General features: G+C 41.1%; 1 protein-coding gene across 1 annotated transcript in view; it reads right to left on the reverse strand.

Moving 5' to 3' along the window:
• STK39 (serine/threonine kinase 39) overlaps positions 1-15,140 on the reverse strand; it is a 295,351-nt gene that overhangs the window by 89,947 nt on the left and 190,264 nt on the right. The window lies entirely within an intron of this gene.

The raw sequence follows: 15,140 nt of genomic DNA on the forward strand, positions 1-15,140 counted from the left end.
GGTTTATTCATTTTACACCCCCAGAACAGTGTGTGACGTAATGGTGGGCACCAAAAAAAGGTCAATTGAACAAATGGAATTAATTAATCCGAGGCGTTCTATTTATTAGTCATTGACGGCAAAAAAAAAATCACTCATCAATAACTAATAGAGGCAACTAATCTGGAGGGTGATGATTCCTAATTTTTAAATTGAAAATAAATACAAATCCCAGTAACAGAATCAATTAAGTGTGTATATACAGCAAAAAGGCAAACAAACAACCCCCAAAATGTAGTTAAACGGTATTTCCCTACTTGATTAAATCATGTTGCAGCTGCTTCTAAATTTTAAAACACAGAAGCAATGCAAATATGAATTTTCTCTGCAGATTTTCCTTGCAGGAGTGACATAGCAAGAAGGAATATAATAGCTTACAACTAAGTCAAAAGTACAACAGAGGCACAATTTCTGACCACCAACAAAGGTGTAGGCTGCTGCTAACACAACCATAGCCCTTTCTCAATTCTTACGGTTTCTGACCCGAACTTTGTCATTGGCACATATTATTCTGTGAAGATTTTGATCGTCTCACAATTTCTGACTTCGTACTTGCAGCAGCCTTATTATGTATGCTTTAAAGCTAGAGGATTTTAATTTCCATTTTTTATTTGCACTCAGGAGGCTGCAGATTATCCAGTATAGAAATTCCCTGGAGTGAGAATCTCTTTATATAAAATGATTCCCTACACTCGCAATTCTTTATATCAGAACAATAATAGATGTAGGCATTATTATTGAGGATTTAGCTAGTGGAAAGCAACCTCTCAAATAGAATAGCACTTTATCAAAATAATTATTATTCCTTTCTCTGGGGAGGTTGTGTGAAAGCCCTTGTTCATCTCTGCAACATGCTAAAATGTATCATTTTTATATGGCTCCTTTTTTTCATGAAGTAGGCAGGAGCACAAGTAAATAACAATAGCTGACTTTTGAGAGAAAGGGAAAAGATCCTTGCATTACTGTTGAGTATATCACGGGTACTGTCACTTTAACAGCAGAGATAACCTCCCTTTAAGGTAACCTTAGACTTAATGGACCTTTCTACAGTTTCAACACCAATAACACAGTAGAGATTAGGATGGAAATATATATATATGTCCTTTCGTTATCACTCAGTATGCAACTTGAAGTCCAAGGCCACTATGATAAGTTTGGGGTCCTTAAACATGGTGATTTACTGAACATCATAAAGTCAATTCTAGCCTAAGAGAAGTTACTGGGCATCAGCTTGATTTGTCCTTAAACTTGATAAAATACTGAAATACGACCCAAAGGCTGTTTACAAGAAAGATGCTAACACTGAAAAGATCGGCCTCTAAGAATCCTCTAAGAAAAAGGAAGGAAAGTATAAAAGGACTAGGAGTTTAGAAAAAGAGAAGAAAGAAGAAGATTAATATATACACTGCACCAAATCTTGAAATACCCGAATTCATACACTTTGTTGCACTGTGGTGAGGCAAACCACAGCTATTTGGGAAGGTGAGTGAAGACCTGTCTGTCTGCAGTGGAAGGAGAGGCCAACTGCACACCGGGCACGGGTCACCGAAGACAAATAAGATCGGAGAAGGAGACAGAGAATGCAAACCAACCAACCATGTCTATGGGCCAAACAGGTAATAATTCCAACAGACTCACTGCCAAGGTTAATTACATTCTCCTTTCAGGTAAGTACAGGAAAAAATGAGTAACTACACTGAAGAGGAATCAACCTGATAACAGAGAAGAGAAAGAAAAGCATTCAGTGAACAGCAAGCTCCTTACAACTTCTGTTGAAAGGCACAAGTGAAAAACAAACAAAAAAACATTGCTCATTTGCATCTTATGAGTGACCAAAAAGAAGTTATAAACAAGAATATAATGATGTTATTTCAAAATTCAATCTAGTTAAAAAAAAAGTCAAGTTAGTCCTAAACCTGTGTGTTGGTACCTTTTCACATTTCTCCTTCCATTCCTCCCACACCCTGGGTGTTTCCTCTCCTTTTAATCTACAGAGCACAGCTAGAAGCTACACAGCAGAGCTGGAAGGCATCCTCTAGAACAGAAACACTCAGGCCCCCTGCCTCACCCACCAATACATCCCCCGCAGCAGGCCAGAGGCAGTCTTAGCTGTCTACCCCAGTTGACACTGATATTTGAAAAACGACACCATTATTCTCAATTTATTTGAACAATTCTTCACATGTTGCCTTATATGGTTATTCATTATTTTCTCTGTTTATATCCTTATTTTCTTAAACCAAAATATAAGATCCTTCAAGGACAAGGTTTATGTTTTAGAATATTCCCATGGTAACTTACCCAGCAGGAGTTCAAGAGATGTATAGATGAATGACTGCGACAGTGGATATTAGGTGAATCTTTTCCTGTCACCCTAGCACTATTCCTAGGATGCTAAGCTAAAAATAACCAGGTATCAGCTACCCCATATTCTAAAGACTGATGCAAATATCATGCTACTCCTTTAAGGCTTATTAACAATTGGCCAAAATGGCTATGCTAGCCCCAACCATGACCTCTGACACCTCCAACCCCTATCTTTATAAAGAAAATATTGGGAAGGGGTTAAGAATGACAGGGAACTCTCTATTGGTCTAGGGTGTGTGCTGAGGCTCCCCACTACCAATACAATTGCAGGAGTCCCCCAGAGAGGCACTCCACAGGTCAAAGGAGTGGGCAAGGAGGGAAGGCTGGCATCTCATTCCCCAGATCAATACCTGCTTAGGGAGCAGACACATCCATCAACCCTACCCCTAGTGCGTGAGCAAGGAAAAGAAAACTAGCAAGATGGCTGGGCGTGGAGGCTCACACCTGTAATCCCAGCACTTTGTGAGGCTGAGGCGGGTGGATCAGGAGATCTGAGGTCAGGAGATCGAGACCAGCCTGGCCAACATGGTGAAACCCCATCTCTACTAAAATACAAAAAATTAGCCGGGGGTGGTGCCGTGCACCTGTAGTCCCAGCTACATGGGAGGCTGAGGAAGGGGAATTGCTTGAACCTGAGAGGTGGAGGCTGCAGTAAGCCAAGGTCATGCCACGGCACTCCAGCCTGGCAATGGAGGGACATTCCTCTGTCTCAAAAACAAAACAAACAAACAAAAGAAAACTAGTGAGACATGGCAGAGTACAGAGAAGGAGCAGCCATTCAGCATGCACACACACCTACCCTGTGTCTCGGTGTGGCGAGGGGGTCACCTAGAAGGTAGGCCATCTTGCCATCACCCCACTCCTCCCAAGTGGAGGTGAGCCACTTGCTCACCTCCCTAGGTGAAAGGAAGCAGAGCTGGCCTATATCTCTTCAGAGAGTCCCACCAGGGTCATCACTGAAGAGCCGGCCTTTGGACACCTGCCTCAGAGGATACTGGCAGCTAGTTAGTTTTAGAGAAGCAGTGGCAACCAAGAGGAAAAAGCAGCCCAAAAAGGGAAGGAAGGGCTAACTGTGTCCCTCCTCAGAGAGAGGTGTCAGGTGGGTGACGGGAGGGGATAAAGGTGAAATTGCATACGAAATGGAAGTTTAAACTAATTTTTTTTACATTCCAAGCAACAGGAAAATTATGGCCTAATGCCAAAGATGCCATTAAAAGATGGGAAGGGAAGATCTGACAACTCTTTAAAGGCAATGACTAAAGAAACATAAAACTTTTGTTTTTTTACCCAGCGAGTATAGATTGTACAATTAACTGATTAAAAAAGAATGAAGAAAAAACAACTGAAAAGAAAAGGAAAAAAAAGAATGAAGCATTTTTTAAGTTCCCCATTTTCTTTTAGATGTTGGAGAAAAGAGGTAAAAGAGACAGAATGGTTTAAGAAATAAAAAAAAAAGATTCTTCTTAGCTACTTGGATATTGCTAAAAATACTCTATAAGCAAACAATACACTTCCCTGCAGCAGAACAGTTAGGCTAATGCAGTCAAAAGGCCAATCTGACTAGGATCCTTGGTGTGATTTACAATGTTAGAGTTTAAAATGGTATAGCCATGCTGTGGTAATAAACATTCATTTTAAGTGCTTTAGAGGCCTAATAATTCATTTGAACATTCTCAGAGAAAGCCTTCTCTTTCGGGGGAGGGAGCAAAATGGTGCAATCAAACCATAAAAAGAGAATGGATCAAAGGACAAAATCCCCAGCAGCTTTTTGACTGAGCTGACCTTGTATCTGCTCCACAGCAAGAAACTCTAGAACCAGTTCCAGACAAATGTACAAAGTTTGGTTTTACAAAATCCCCAGAGCTTCTCCATTAAGACAACAAAGGCCATCGGTGGGCATGCTGGCAAATTCCCCACGTAGGGATTGAAAAGTCATCTTCAAGTAGCCACTGCAGCATGCTCCGAGGTACAAGATTAGTGTAAACTTATGGGGACGGGAGACCAAACTTCCTCCCCGGCGCCCTCTGTTTCAGAAAGGTGGTTTGCCTTCTTACCCAGGGCAGAAGCCCTCCAATGCTTTTTTAAAACAAGACATATCTCTGCAAATAAAAATGAGTCAAAGGGTTTTAAAAGAGGACTTACATAAATACTTTGTGGCCAGGTATGCCTGACAGCATCTTCCCCTACCCAAATTCATTAAAAACTCAACCAAAACTCAATATGAGATTAAAGTTACTTAACTACTTACCTCACTGGGGAAACTCACTGAGCTAAGCAGATTCCCAGAGGACAGCATGGAGTTTTATTTTCTGAAAATTTTTTAAAAGAGTAGTTCTTATATTTGATAGTCCCATTTCTATGCGGTACAGAGGCTGAAAGCTCAGGAGATAATCTCTAGTAACTCCATGCAGCCAAATTCTCATTAAATTAAGATCCTTATCAAGTGATGGGTTTTATTTTGCCATAGTTCCCTAAAATACAGTTATTTTTTACCTCCTTCTTGGCCTATGCTTTTTTTTTTATTTTGAGATGGAGTCTCACTCTGTCGCCCAGGCTGGAGTACAATGGCACAATCTGGGCTCACTGCAACCTCCGCCTCCAGGGTTCACGCCATTCTCCTGCCTCAGCCTCCCGAGTAGCTGGGACTACAGGTGACCACTGCCACGCCTGGCTAATTTTTTGTATTTTTAGTACAGACGGGGTTTCACCATGTTAGCCAGGATGGTCTCTATCTCCTGACCTAGTGATCTGCCAGCCTTGGCCTTGGCCTCCCAAAGTGCTGGGAGCCACCGTTACAGGCATAAGCCACCTCACCCGGCCCAGCCTAGGCTTTTTAAGTTCGGGTAAATTCATGTTCTTGTCTCTCATGAACATTGGGCCAAACTGGGCCACTTCTAAGAGGTCATCTGCAGGCTCCAGGCACAGTACAGGACCTGTGTAAATGAAACCTCCTAGAAAACACTACCAGAACCACTCAAGCCTCCAATAATTGGCTCTTGCTTTATTCTTTCCACCTCCTTTGTTGTTGACTCTTCAGGTTCTCTAGCTACCTTCTGTAATTAGCACTCCCACCACCTGACTACCAGCTACTGGCATCTAAGCTAGGCGCCATATCCAGATGCTCATATCGTCTCTTTCTCCTAGCTCTGCAATGCCTCTGATGTGACCCCAGACCTTCCTTTACCCATGTAATACCCTCAACAGCATCATACAGACTAAATGTGGTCAGCTCTGGCAAATGCCTAATGCATCATGTTATTGACAAGACAGTTTTCATCACCGTTTGCAAAAGGAACAAGTGATAGCCCTGATAACCAGCGGCCACTGAGTTCCTTGTAAAACCACCAGCCCTTTGCCCAGGGTAGCATGCACACACACCTACCCTGTGTCTCGGTGTGGCGAGGGGGTCACCTAGAACTGCTCTGGATTGTCAGTTGATGTAACAGTCAAAGAAAAACAGTGTGAAATAAGCACTACACAAGACTCAGGATCTCTGAGAGCGAAATGAAGAAGATGAAGACTCCCCTGAGTTAATCAATTATCTCCCAGCTACCACCAAACATCCGGAACACACGGCTAATGCTGGATAATGACAAGAATGGAGGCAGAGAGAGAGATAAGCTCCAATTTCTGAGTGAACAGAAGTCCTGGTAATTTTCTTACCAGGTTGCCTCCTGTCACCCAAAAGATATTTTTATTACTTTCCATTGCCTACCAAACAAAATCCCAATTCCCTAACACAAAACCCTTAACCAAGTACCTGCCAATCTATATTTCTAGCCTTTTCTTTCATTGGAAGCTATCCAGGGCAGCATTTAAATGAGGGCCCACCAGGATCAGGTAACACAAGTTAGAATTCCTGCTCAGGTACTAAACAGGAGCGTTTAACTCTCTAGGCAAGTAAATTAACTTTTGTGCTTTGGCTGTTTTTCATCTATAAATGAGAATAATACTAGTATCTATTTCACAGTGTTGTCAGAAGTAAAAGAAACAAGCAGAGGGCATTTAACACATTGCCTTGCATATGAGTCAGTAAATGCTATCCATAATAGTAACTATGACTCCAGTCACCAACTGAGAACTAGCAGTTCTCCTTGCCCGTGCCCTACACTTGCCTGACTTGTGTCTGTGTTCACACTCTTCCTTGGGAAATAACCAGATGTGTGTAAGGTGGCACTGTTCGTAATAGTGAAGCGTTGGAAACACACTACTCATGTACATCAGGAGAGAACTGGGTGTCTGATTCTAAAGGAGGGGACTACATGGGAACTACAGATTCCAGATTTCTACTTGAAAGATTTCATAGGAAGGCACACCTTCCAAATTACCTTGTACTTTTAAGCAATCTCTCTCATCAGCTGAAAGGGATAATATGCAATTTCATACTTCCATATGATTGTCTCAAAACACAGAAGAAAGTAAGTTCACACACATGTATATCTTCTTTGTAGCATTTGGCATACACTGGGCACTTCAAAGGTGCTCCATAATGATAATCCAAGCTCATGAAAGTTCAGTGCCTTACTTCAGGGAAACCTGAATGTTAGGAATGTGGCAGGCACTGCATCAGGCCCTGTAATACCAAGAAATGTGGGACCAGGAAGAAAGCATAATAAAAATTAGAAATTATATACCACGAACAAAGAGAGACACTTAAAATCTTTCTTTAGTGTCAGAATAATAGCTCCCAAATATGTCCACAGCCAAATCTCAGGAACCTGTGAATAAGTTACTCTTCATGGCAAAAAGGGATTTGGTAGATGTAATTAAATTAAGGACCTTGTGATGAAAGATTATTTTGGATTATCCTGGTGAGACCATTCTAATCATAAGGGTCCTTAAAAGCAGAGAACCCTCCTGGTGGTCAAAGAGATCTTGCTTCTGTGTTAACAGAAGCAAGGACAGAGAGATGTTAAGCTGCTGGCTTTGCAGATGGCAGAAGGAGTCGAGGGATGCAGGCTACCTCTACAAGCTGGAAAAGGGAAGGAAACAGACTCTCCCCAAGGCCTCCAGAAAGGAATGCAGCCCTGTAGACACTTTGAGTTTACCCCACTGAGACTCATGTTGATAGCAGTGATAGAAAACTAATACAAAGGCCAACCAATGAAATTCACTGGACAGGAGAGATTTCCCACAATACCATCAGTTAACAACAGCATGAATTTTACCAAGGAGAACAAAGTTTTCTAGCACTTTGGGGATTGCAAAATAAAGTTTAAATTACATTCCAAGAAGTCTGGTTTCAACAGGGAAAGAAAAGTTAATGCAAAGAAAGCCCCCAAACTGAAATATACTTGTTACCTTTCCAAGACTCAGCATCTCAAGGAAGAAACCTTACCACTCATTATCTCCAGGGATATGGTAACGGAGAACTGAAATAACTCTGCAAACAGTCTCTAGAATTATTCATCTCTGATCAAGAGGACAAGTCCTAAGAGACAACCTTCCCTGATAAAACTGGAGAGGAGAATTTTTAGAATGCTAAGAGCAGCAGGTTACCTCATCAGCAGCCAGGAAAGGTGGAATATAAAAAAGGATGAGGGAGACAGGCTCTGCACAGCGACAGGAAGGATAACATAAAATACAAAGGCATTTGTTAAAATTTCAGGCTACTACCAGGCAAGGTTATCAGGTAATTAACACTGGCTTAAATGCCACCAAAAAAAGCTGTTTAAGGCGTTATTTTTAAGACATTTTCTCTTCATGCCTATCTGTGCAATAACATTAAAAGGCTCACGAGAAAGAAGCAATAGTTCACAGAAGACACGAGAGTCCCCAGAACATGACCAAACAATTGGTCTACCCTGCAAGACTGACTCCTGGCCACAGTGCTGTGGAACTTAGGATGAGAGGAGAGCAAGGATGCCCTCCACTCTACTCTTTTTTAATTTTTTGAGGCTGGTCTCAAATGCCTAGGCTCAAGCAATCCTCCTGCCTTGGTCTCCCAAAGTGCTGCCATTACACGCGCAAGCCACAGCGCCCGCCCCCCTCTGCTCTACTCTTAAGGTTGATACTGGCATTTGACTCCTGGGGCTGACACTGACTGGTCATGTGACATGGCACAATTCACCCGCACTTCTCTGAGCTGAGAGCTCCCCTGAAAATGCCCTGCCTCAGAGAGACAGCCATGGTAAGCTCCATGGAGGCATGCCAACTTCCATCCTCTAGCTGCCAACAGGTGTTTGGCTTCACTCTTTTCTTAGTGGAAAGAAAAAAGAATGAGGAAGACTTTTTTCTTTTTTAACTAGGAAACCTTCTACCAAAGAAGGCTCTGTGGGAAGAAACACAGCACATCCACACTTTCAAATGTGAGCGATGAGAGTTGGTCCTGAGACCTAGAGATGGGAACTGCCAATAGACACTGTGCTAAGCCAAGGGGAGGTAACACAGCTGGATCTCAGTGGAGGGCAGGGAATGCTCATGCAAGGCCCTTGTTTAGCATCCCTTCTTTTATTCTCTGATACACAACCTGCCTTGCAGTTCTTGCCTGCCGGACTGATTGTTTGGGTTATATTTCCAGGACTCTCCACACCTTCTATGAACTTTTGCTCCATTCTCATCAATCTTTTCATGTCTTTATATAGATAAGCATGCAGAGAAAATGTCTTTAAAATAGTAGGTACCTTAAAAAGTCCATTTTTATCTTAACATAAAAGTATTTAAAAGAACAAAATATAGGAGATTATGTCAAAAGGATTAATTTGCCTTGGAATTTTTGTAGATGAAATCTATCAGGCTGGTGCAGTGACTCATGCCTGTAATCCCAACACTTTGGGAGGCCAAGGTGGGTGGATCACCTGAGGTCAGGAATTCGAGACCAGCCTGACCAACATGGAGAAACCCCATCTCTACTAAAAACACAAAAATCAGCTGGGCATGATGGCACATGTCTGTCATCCCAGCTACTTGGGAGGCTGAGGCAGGAGAATCGGCTTGAACCTGGGAGGTGGAGGTTGCAGTGAGCTGGCTGCACTTCAGCCTCCAGCCAAGGCGACAAGAGTGAGATTCAGTCTCAAAAAAAAAAAAAAAAAAAGAAAAGCAATCTAGCAAAGGAGTATTTTCTGTTTACATTTCCACTATAATGTCAAAAATAAAGAGTTGCAAATAGCATCTTGATATTATTGTTTGTAAAATATGCCTTTCATTAAAAATCATTCAATTGGCACCTGTGCAATACCTATTTATTCAGGATCTGTAACATGCTAGCCATTGTGTAAGGCTCGCAGAGCATAAAGGTGATCTCTTGTCTCCTCCAACTGTTATGTCCAACACAGGCTACTTCCTCTAACTCCTGGGTGCTCACAGCAAGCAGCTAAGGGAGGATTCTTTAAAGAATAAGCTTTCGAAGGAAGTATCCAAAAGAACTGCTTCAAAATGGAACCTTGTTACATTAAGAAATCATTCAGTTTTGCAGTTTCTCAGTGCAGGTACCTCGTTAAAACCCTGCTGTAAGAACTCGGCACCAACACAGAGCGAGGAAGCAGTGTCTGCTGCTACACAGATGATGACAACCTCTGCTGACCCAAGAGCCAGAACCAGCTCCTAAGTAATCCCCATGTGCTTTGATACTGGGCTTACTCAGTTCTGTGTCTTCAGGCTTCTCAAAGTCTAAGAGCATTTCACTAAGGTCAAAATTCAAAGCTAAAAGAGATTTTCCTACTGGGCAGTTTTCAAACATCATTCTTGTACATTTAACCTTTTATATGCTACAATACTGAAAGACTGGGAACTCCCTCAATATCAAATAATAATTTTTCAGTAATATAAGTTTTGGTGCATTCAATCCAAATACAAGGAAGCCATTAAAAAGGATTCTATAGATTTGTATTCATCGATATGAAAGGGTATCGGCCGGGCGCGGTGGCTCACACCTGTAATCCCAGAACTTTGGGAGGCCGAGGCGGGCGGATCACAAGGTCAGGAGATCAAGACCATCCTGGCTAACACTGTGAAACCCCCTCTCTACTAAAAATACAAAAAATTAGCCGGGTGTGGTGGCAAGCGCTTGTAGTCCCAGCGACTCGGGAGGCTGAGGCAGGAGAATGGCGTGAACCTGGGAGGTGGAGCTTGCAGTGAGCCAAGATCGCGCCACTGCACTCCAGCCTGGGCGACAGAGCAAGACTCCGTCTAAAAAAAAAAAAAAAAAGGATTCTATAGATTTGTATTCATCGATATGAAAGGGTATCCAGGACATACTACCAAAATAAACAAAGCAGATTAGAAAACAACATGTGTTGTTCTATAATAAAATAAAAAGTTCATACAACATTTTAAAAATTAAAAATCTACGTTAACATGTACGTAGAAAAATGTCTGGAAGAATATTTACCAAGAGGCTAATAATTATTTCTGGGTGGTGAGATTATGGATGATGTTATTTCTTTAATTTTTGACTTTCTGAATTTCTAAGATGACCATTTATGGCTTGAAAATAAAGAATAACTATCATTAAAGAATTCTGTGCATCCTCTATTGCTGAAAGCATTTGTACTCACAACGTCCTCTTGCTCAATTGTCAAGGAAAAAACAATATTATCACAGAATGAATGGTTTTTCATTCTTCTATTTTGCTTCCCTTATACCAATTTTTTCTGAATATAAACCTTTCCTTTAGCATGTTTACCAGCAGAAGGATTTTGTATATGCCAAAGGTAACACCTCACACGACCCTCTATTACCTATATGTATACTATTTCCCTATACCATATCATCAATAACATTGAATTAGCGTCAGAAGACCCAGATGCCAGCCAGCTGGAGAATTACAGCTGTGACTGCAGGAAAGCCACTTAACATCTCCAGTCTTTCTGTTTCATCTGTCAGCAGCAAATGTAGGATGAAAGGAAAAACTAAATCAAGCAAGTGATGTGACAGTGCTTGAAAAATTATTAAAACACAATAAATGCCAGTTGCTATTTGCAGCAGCATCTTTAGTATCTCCTCCAAGAAAAATATTTTCTGATATTCCTGTCATAATATTTAATGATGAGCTTTTTTGGGAAACATTGTTAAAAGAATCTTTATGTGAAATGTTAATGGGAAGATAAGTAAATGTAACAATCCCTAAAGTACAGGAGTTTCTTACCGCATTCAAAACAGGACTGAATAGAGCAAGGCCACAAGGTCAGGGAAGAAGAACAAGGACCAATATGTTAAACTGACCTAGGTTCAAGACCCATCTCTGCTTCTAGTGAGCTTTACGGTGTTACAAATTATTTCATGACTTTAAACCTTAATCTCCTACATGTGAAATGCTGGTAACAACAGGATGGATGCTATGGTGGTTTTATGATGATTAAACAAGACAGAGCAAATAATGTGCTTATCACCATGCCTAGCACATAGTAGGCATTTCATCTTTTTGAAGGATACCACCAATAAAGCCAAGCTATGCATTGGGGACTCAAATTCTCAAAGGAAAGAAAATAACCAAAAAAATGAAGTAAAATGCCAGACACTTTTTGGATCAAAGCACTGTATTTCTATTAATTTGGTACCTACGTAATAACATATACTGCTCTACTGAAAAATAAATGTGGTCTTCTCAGAAATAAGTTAAGATGGGTAAACCCCTTACCAAAGACCACAGCCTGACACTGCCCCTGGATTCGTCCTATCCATTACTCTTCTCAAAATTTGATTGTCGAAAAAAACAAAACAAAACAAAACAAAAACAAAAAACAAAACCACTGGTTACTATGGGAACAAGCACACCAAAGATAACATCTAAACAAAAGGGCTTTCACCTTCCTCTAACTACCCATAGCTCTTAGTTCTATGCCTCTTCTTACTGCATTTATCACCTTCTACCTTATATTATGGTCACTTGTGCGGGATCTGATCTCTCCGCCTATATGGTAAGCTCTCTGAGTGCGGAAACCTTGCTTTATTCATCTTTGAATTTTCAACAAAGCCTTGCACAAAGAAAGCAGTAAATAAGTAGTTTGCTGTGGAGGGAAAAAAGAACATGTACTAAAAAAGCACTGCATAACTGAACACTATGCCTACACTATTTGACCTCTCAGGGAAAAAATTAATCAAACCTCCCAGCCACTTGACTGGTAAGAATTATACAATTAACTCTATTTTACAGGCTGGAGAACAGTTTAAGAATTCTAATTCCTGCTGAATAATGATGGAATTAGTATTCTGGCATACTCATGCTAAAATACTGGTCAACATAGTTTCTAACAGATTTAGCTTTCTTTATGAAATCATAATTTACTAAGTCTATTCTTTACAAATAGCTAAGTGCATCTTTTTTTTTTTTTTTTTTTTTTTTTGAGATGGTGTCTTGCTCTGTCACCCGGGCTGGAGTGCAGTGGCCGGATCTCAGCTCACCGCAAGCTCCGCCTCCCGGGTTTATGCCATTCTCCTGCCTCAGCCTCCCGAGTAGCTGGGACTACAGGCGCCCGCCACCTCGCCCCTAAGTGCATCTTTTAATAATGAAACTAAAATAATAAATTGAACTAGGCAACAATTGTCATGCCGAGTTAAAATAAGTATCCCATGCTAGAGATCATTTTTCCCTACCAGCAGGAAGCCACTGTGCTGATCTGGGGTCTTTACCTGGTCCCTCAAGGTCCAATGATACTGCTGCATAATAACAAGATAAATTCATGATGAGTAAGTTGATGGGACATACCATACCAGCGTATCTATGTATAGCAATTGGCAGGGCTGCCTTCAGCAAAACTGTAAACCCCATCCATAGGGCTGAGCTGTCAAAGTATGAACAGCATCTAATACAAAGGAATTAATAATTTAACTGATAAATTTATCATTTTCCAAGTCACTGAGCTTGATTCTAACAAACATATTTTGTGCCAAATGCACGACTATTTTATTTGATGAAAGATAGACTAACGGAAAAATATTTGTATAATGTTTGACTCAAACCAGAAATCGTATTACCATCTACTGACAGTATATAAATTACAAGGTGGTCCACTTGGTATTTTTCTCCTGAGATTAGTATTTAGGAGGATTTCCTTATCTTTTACTGGCTTTCAGATAATTCAATTTTTTTTGATATCATAGATGACGTTACCATGTATACCATGGACAAGAAAATATTTGCAAAACACATAAAAGAAAAAGACAAATCTGCATTTTAACTATCTCCAGCATCTAATGTTGAGCCTTAAGATCTAATCCTATTCTCCAATATTGCATATAACAGCAAATTAAAGCAATAATATATTTTTTTCGAGGAAGAAACTACCCTTTTGTCTCCTCAGACTTTTGCCTATGATCTCCAGGAATAAATAAATAGTGGAGAAATACACTACCTGTAGCCACAATGTATTTGTCTTTTCTCCTGGAGTGTGACATTTTGAAAAGGAAAATTATTTCCCAGTTTCCTACTTATAGAATAAAAGTGAGCTTCTGGGGGGCGGGGGGAGGGGTGTGCAGTGAGGAAGGAAGCCACGTTCCCAGCAGGTAGGGCTGTAAAATGCTATGTCAAAAAGAAAGTCACAGTGACCTTTCCAAGAGGTGGAGAGGGCAGCCACCCACACAGCATTAGTTAAGGACTGATGAAGGGCTGGCCTGAACTAAAGTCTCCTACCCACTAGCCTGTGGAGCATAACACACATAAATGTCATGACCAGATAGGCTCAGGGGATAAGAAACGCAAGAGTACTGCTTCCCAATACCCAACAGCCATGCATCACATTGAGGAGTGATTCACAAAGAGAGTGAGGGCATATACAAATATATGTGTATGTGTACATATGCAGGCGTATATGTATGTGTGTGTACATGTAGATACGTATATGTACAAATGCATTAACATACATCAGAGCCTTGAATGGAGATGGAAACAAATGAGGAAGGTGCAAAAGAGGGCATGGATTTTTTAAAATCTGATCAACACCAGCCAAGAGCAGTCTTCCAGCTCCCTATCACACAGGATGGTTTAGGGAATAGCTTGTTCAGGCCCAGAGATGATGCAAATGATCCAAAGTAGATTTCAAATGGGGAATGGGTATGAACAAATTGTGTGGCAGGGAACAACAATGGAAAGTGGGTTTTTGATACTCAAAGAACTTATAACTTCGAAGGCTATAAAAGAAGGAAGTCAGACCTCTGAGAGGTGCTGGGGTGAGAGAAGAGGGCAGGGGACTGCCACCCTGCACACAAGAGATCAGCTTGACAGCCATTCTATGATTCATATTTACTTATGACTTAAACAGTGTTTCTAAGATGGGGGCCCATGGCTATGTTCACAGAATCCTCTACGAATGTTTTATTTACTTACTTTTTTGAGACAGAGTCTTGCTCTGTCACCCAGGCTAGAGTACAGTAGCATAATTTCTGCTCACTGCAACCTCCACCTCCCGGGTTCTAGCAATTCTCATGCCTCAGCCTCCTGAGTAGCTGGGATTACAGGCATGCGCCACCAGATTCAACTAATTTTTGTATTTTTAGTAGAGACAGAGTTTCATAATGTTGGCCAGGCTGATCTCAAACTCCTGGCCTCAAGTGATCTGCCTGCCTTGGCCTCCCAAAGTGCTGCGATTACAGGCATGAGCCACCGCGCCTGGCCCTCTATGAATGTTTTTAAATGTTGTGTTTCCTTAATTATAATCACACGTGTGCACACACACACAGACACTTACATGCTGGGTCATTATTAACCTCCAGTGATCCCTCTTCCAGCCTCTTAATCCTTCTGCATTTCCCTAGAAAATGTACTCTCCTGCTCTCCTACACAATTATTCTCCTCTCTT

Source organism: Piliocolobus tephrosceles, chromosome 11, assembly GCF_002776525.5.
Source record: "Piliocolobus tephrosceles isolate RC106 chromosome 11, ASM277652v3, whole genome shotgun sequence".
Taxonomy (NCBI): Eukaryota; Metazoa; Chordata; class Mammalia; order Primates; family Cercopithecidae; genus Piliocolobus; species Piliocolobus tephrosceles.